The sequence below is a fragment of the Notothenia coriiceps genome, unplaced genomic scaffold (genome assembly GCF_000735185.1).
Source record: "Notothenia coriiceps isolate Sejong01 unplaced genomic scaffold, NC01 NC01_scaffold00034045, whole genome shotgun sequence".
NCBI classification, from domain to species: Eukaryota; Metazoa; Chordata; class Actinopteri; order Perciformes; family Nototheniidae; genus Notothenia; species Notothenia coriiceps.
Window position 1 is genome coordinate 1 of NW_011366746.1, and position 6,189 is coordinate 6,189.

Here is a 6,189-nt window from a genome sequence, read left to right on the forward strand (position 1 = left end):
GTACCTCCAACCCACGGTCGTAATAAGCTCACGGAGGGCCATTATTACGCATCATGTGGACAGCACTGCACACACTTCCGCTCATCCCTTAGTGGTGTTGAGCGTGAACGCGCGGTTTACGAGTCTTCTCCTAAACGGCGACATAATGAAAGCCTGTGTGAAATGCAGCGTGTGGAGGGCTCTGGCGTGGTTTGCCACCAACCATAGCCCATCCAGAGAATGTACACCCGGCGCTATCAGAGTACTGTATGGTACTCAGGCTGGCGGCGAGTCTGTCTGATGGACAGATGGATGAGCAGGCGGATAGGCAGAGGGTAGTCTCTGCAGTTCGCCTCTCCCCCCCGCAGTTCTACGGGATACAGGGAACCCTGTCATCCCAGGAACAGTGTCTCGCGCTCCGTGCAGAGCGGCAGGAACTCGGGTTAAAGAAAGCCTTTTTCCAGGGTTCCTCAAGGGGAAGAAAATCGGGGTTTTTACTCCTGCTATTTTCTGGTCCCGAAGGAGACGGGGCGGGGGGAATGAGACCCATCCTCGATCTGTCAGTGTCCAACAAGGGAATGGCCTTTTCCCATGCTGACGATCAAACAGGTGCTGGAGTGTGTTCACCAGGGAGGTTCACATCCATAGTCCTGAAGGATGCTTACCTCCACGTAACCATCATCCCGAAACACAGCAAAATTCCTGCGTTTCTCATTCCTGGCTCCACGCACTTTTTTCAAAGTGGGTGGAGACGGTTGGAGCAGCTACTCAGAATTGGGATGAGAGTGTTATTTTACCTGGACGACCGGCTGTGGCTGGCTCGCTCCAGGGAGGAAGCGGTTTTTCAGACGATACAGCTCGTATCTCATCTGTCAAACCTGGGTTTTTCATTATCAACTGGAAGAAGAGCTGTCCTCTTCCCTCCCAGACATTAACTGGGAGTGGAATTGAACTCAGCCCGCATGAGAGCGCGACTCTCACAGCAGAGAATGGAGAAAGTGACAGCTCTCCTCCGGTGCAGCTGTTAACCTGTCGGTTAGCAGGCAGCACGGTTTTTCCTCTGTCCCAGATGTGCCTATACTACACACGGTTGTAATGAGCCCAGGGCTGTTATTACGCACTGTGTAAATAGCACTGCACAAATAGCACTGCACACACCTCCGCTCATTCCTCAGCAGGTTTGAGCGTGAAACGCGCCTCAATGTCCAGTTTACGAGCCTTCTCCTAAACAGAGACAGGATGAGAGCCGGTGTGAGATGCAGTGTGTGGAGCCTTTTCGGACCGGGCCCCTCTTGGGTTGCTTCAACGGCGGCGAGGGCTCTGACGTGGCTCGTCACCATGACAACCACAGCACATCCAGAGCATGTCGCGCGCTCTCAGAGTATTACTCAAGAGTGGCGACGCGTGTGATCGATGGACAGATGGATAATAATAAGCAGCAAGGCTCACCGGTTAAGCCGGCTGCCCCTACACCTGTGGGTTATAGGCAGCATGGCTCGCTGCATAAACCGGCTGTCTTTAAAAACCCATTGGTTTTTAGACAGCTCGGACAGCTCTCCTCCGGCACGTCACACCCCGCGGGGCGGTGACAGCCCTCTCCGTGATGCAGCTGTTAGGCATGATATCAGCTGGTCACGTGGTGAACCCCTGGGTCTCCTTCACAGTGAGGAGACTTCCAGAGGTGGTTTATTCGCCTGCGTATCGAGACGCATGGTGTACATTCCTCCTTCCGTGGGTTTGGATTTAACCTACTGGAAAAATCTCCACGTCAGTGGGGGTGCCCCTGAGCAGAGTGACGTCACACACCGCAGTGTTCGCAGACGCATCTCTCGCAGGCTGAGTAACGTGCATGTCGCAGGCAGTGTGGGGACAGTGGCCGGGTCACATGTCTCTCCATATAAACGTGCGGGAATTACTCTCTGCATGGAAAGTAAGCCAGCACTTCGCCCCGTTCCTATCAATCAACATGTGTTGATTCAAACAGACAACAAAGTAGCGATCAGCGCAGCTGCTGAACACACATCCAACACAGCCAAATAGACAATGTTCTGTTTGGTGTGTAGGGAAAAGCCTGGACCCCGTTACGGCCCCCTGCCTCATGCTGTCGTTCCTCCAGCTGGACAGGAATTGGCTTATAGCACGATCAAAACATATGCTGCTGCCATTTCATCTTGCCACGTAGGTTTTGGGATCAGCACGGTGTTTAGTCACCCTCTGACAAAACGTTTTCTACGGGGAGCACAGAGACTCAGACCTTTGTCACGCGCTTTGGCGCCTCAATGGGTTTTGGCTTTAGTGTTACGCGCACTGAGTAAAGCTCCATTTGAACCTTTAGATCAGGTTCCCCTGAAGTTTTTGTCAGCAAAAGTAGCTCTGCTCTTGGCTATGACATCAGCTAAAAGGGTGAGTGATTGGTCTGCTCTCTCTGTGGCTCCGTTATGTCTCCGGATCCAAGGAGATGGCAGCTCAGCTGTTTTGCGCCCTAACCCGGTTTTTATGCTAAAGGTGATCACAAGCTCTTTTAGATCGAGAGTGATAACTTTGGATGGCTTCTTTCCTCCTCCTCACACATCAGGGGAAGAAGCCACATCTCATTTCCTCTGTCCTGTGCGCACGCTGTCATGCTATATTGCACGCACGGCTGCTTTACGCAGCTCGTCTGTTTGTGCAATACAGAGAGCGCTCAATAGGGCAGCCTCTGTCTGCACAACGCCTGTCACACTGGCTGTGTGAGGCTGTGTCACAGGCGCATGTCTCCTCTGGGGTGGATCCCCCGGAGAACATCAAAGCGCACAGCACCAGAGGATTTTCCTCCTCTACGGCGTTGCACGGAGGAATGACAGTGAAGGACATTTGCACTGCTGCATCTTGGTCTTCCCCCTGTTCTTTTATTCGTTTGTATTTGAGGGATGTTTCCCATTCCTCTCTGACACACTCAGTACTGAGTGTCCTGTCAGAGTGAGTAATGTCGGGGACTCAACTGCGTGTCCTCTCTCTTGCCTCTCGGCACTAAGAGAGCTGCCCTTTTCCCCCTCTTTGATCGTTTTAACAAGTTGGACTTTGGACTCTACTTTTTATAACGACAGGTAGCCTATTTAGCCTACCTTTTTTCCCTTATGGAGAATATTCATTTTTTTCAATGCTATATTCCCTGGGAATGTGATGCTCCATTACGCATGGCGAAATGGACATGGGTTATTAACTGAGTAGGTGTGTTTTGTGCTTCTGGTAACGGACGGAACCAGTGGGGCGTAGACTACATCCTGCTTCGCCCTTAACCCAATAGCGATAGCCTTAGAGGGCGAAGCCTTATACGATATAGAACTGGGGTTACGTACTGTAACCCAGCTTCTATGAGTATAGGCGCAGCCCTCTAAGGTTCGGGCCCCACTGGCTCCGCGAATAGCTGAAGAAAAGCTGTTTGTGTGGGAGTAGATTGTAGGGACTACTTCCTATTTATACGGAAGTGAGCCCGGAGGTGGGGCCCACGTCATAGGTGGGCGTGGATTAAGTCTTTCAGTGCTGCACACGTGCAGTGGGGATTACCCAATAGCGATAGTTTAGAGGGCTGCGCCTATACTCATAGAAACTGGGTTACAGTACGTAACTCCAGGTCTCTAAGGAGGAAACGCCGTCTCTGCATGACTGTTTATTTTAGAGTTTACGCTTATAATTATGATAAACCTTCATATTCAAACTCGACACACTGCTCTGCACTATTTGCATATTTTATTTAAATATGCATGGTCAGATCAGAAAGACACATTTGGAACATAACGCAAAACTTTTGTTATCTTAACTGACTTTATACATAAACATGTTGCACAATCACACATTCGGTGACCTACTTTCACAGTTTACCATCATGCTGCATTTAGATTTTCATCTTGAGATATTATAAGATACAGGATCACATTCAGATTATGTGTTAAAAAGCACAATTATTTAAAGTAGCTAAAGGTTAGCATGACTAAGTTGTGTTAACAATTGTTGTTTTAATGTGTAAACTTACAGTATATAATCTTAAAATGTCTTACTGTGTTTACAGTGAGCGGTGTCTTTGCTTCACAACAGACCGTATCTATTTCTCAGACTTTACTATACAAAGCACTTTGTAATCTTTTTTTAATTTTTGTGCTGCAGGACGAACTCTGACTCAGCATTGCACCAGAGCACATTAACTCCGGCCCAGCAGGCCTTGTTTACAGGAGGATCCCAGGAGCTCCAGCCAAAAAGATGTACGCATTATCTCATTTGTTTTATAGTATATTATTTATATTGTATAATTTATATAGTGTCAAAGTGAAACATATCATATTTTCCTCCTTTCATCTGCAGTAGGTAGGGATGTGTTGTTGTATGTTTTCTTTCTTTATTTTCTGGTATTTTGCTGCTTTCTCTTGACGGTTCAGTCGAGTGCCCTCCAGTGTGTGATGAAAGGGTCTGGATGTTGCTTTGAAGGCAGAAGAGGAAAATGAGAGGACAGAGTGCATCCAAGTGCCTGATGAATTTTACTGCTAATGGCCGATTATTCCCATTTCAGGAGTACTTTGATTACATTTGTATAAATCCTCTTGGAGACATTTTTTTGTTTGGTCCATTATTGCCATTCAGTATTCAAGTTTAAAACAATATATCTTTACTTTTAGTAACGTCACATTAATATTCATCAGTTTTCTTTTCCACCTTTCCTTTTTGTTCTTTTAAAATGTAAATATCCCTTGGTTATATTAACCGAAGACACGTATGCTGTGCATATATTAAGCTCCAACAGTTTGGACATCTTTTAAGTCCAGAGTCTATGATAATTGTTTACATTTGTTGTTATTTCTCCATCTCTTCAGTTCTCCTGCTCACTGTCCCCGGGGCTGAAGCAATTAAACAGGAAGTTGATGAAAATGGTCAAAACCAAAACTGGGAGTGCAAAAAGGTGGAACATCTACACTCACATACATGTAACAAGTAACATGTAATGTTTTTTCAGTTTTTATCTGTGGTTTTCACAAAAGTCTGGTTGTTAATTGTTTTTTTCTCTATAGAACATTTCAAGATCCAAGCCCTGCAAAGTTCCAGGGATCCAGTGAGTGTTTTAATGTCTTCCTAGGCTGTGAGGAAACGTTTTTCTTAATCTCTGTTGGTGAAAGTGAATTGAAAATGGTGTTTTAGTATGCACAGGCCGCCTTAATATTGAGTGCATTCAAATTGAAACCATCTGACAGTAATTGAACATATTTTTGGTTTTCTCCGCCAAAGTAATAAGAGTCCGGAGCCAAAGCACTTGCAAAAGTATGACTGTCCAAATGTTTGATGTCCAAATATCTCTGGCATTGTTTGTCTTGGAAAACATTTCCAAATGTTGCTCAGAAAACCACATATTTAAGTTTCTGTTCCTTCATTTTGTCATTGACATCAGCCAGCGTGTGTGAGTGTTTTAACCAACAATTTCCCTGCATTCTTCTGATTTCTGCAGCATATTCCCATCTCCTGACCAGCAGTTGACCACTTCATTAAACCCGGCAGCCCACAACACTGGCGGTTCTCTTCCCGACCTGACAAACATCCAGTTCCCTCCTCCGCTGCCTACCCCGCTCGACTCAGATGATGTGGTGGCCGGCTCGTTCAGCTCCTCCAACAGCACACAGGCACTGGCCAACACGCAAGGTAGCACCAGGGACAGTCTGCTCACATTTAATCCAGAAAACATCAGATTAGATAGTTATTTGCAGGACGTCAAATACTTCAGATTTCATTTAGCACTTCATGCCAATTTCTCTGTGAAAAAACTCTTTCCTTTTGCCATTTTCTGTGAACTGGGTAGGAGTGAACACCTCTCAACCCGCAGTAACCATGGAAATCCAGTCTGGGCAGGAAGACATGGTTCCTCTCATCTTGAATGCAGGAGACTCCCACCAGCACCAGAACCTGCAGCTCTCTCCGACATCTCCACCTCTCTCTCTCTCTCAGGTACTCTGCCCTGACCTTGGCTGTACTGAGAAACCCTATCATGCAAACTGAATTGATTTACAACCATCTTTGTACTAGCCTTATAAGGTGATGTTATGGCGCATCTCCACTACAGCGCGGAGCGCGGTTTAAGCGTGACGTGCCGTGCACGGCCCGTTTTTGGTTGCGTTTCCACTAGGTGTAGTACCGGCTAGCTAGCGGGTACCATTTCACAGTTTTTCTGGCCCCATAAAATCGAGGTTCTTA

At 46.9% G+C, this 6,189-nt stretch overlaps 1 long non-coding RNA gene across 1 annotated transcript; it reads left to right on the plus strand.

The window, feature by feature from the left end:
- Positions 1 to 4,062: 4,062 nt before the first annotated feature.
- On the plus strand, positions 4,063 to 5,961 carry LOC104961929 (uncharacterized). The gene is made up of 5 exons (XR_800154.1): positions 4,063 to 4,217; positions 4,824 to 4,909; positions 5,019 to 5,059; positions 5,450 to 5,640; positions 5,798 to 5,961. It is a non-coding gene; the product is annotated as an uncharacterized lncRNA (long non-coding RNA).
- Positions 5,962 to 6,189: the final 228 nt, after the last annotated feature.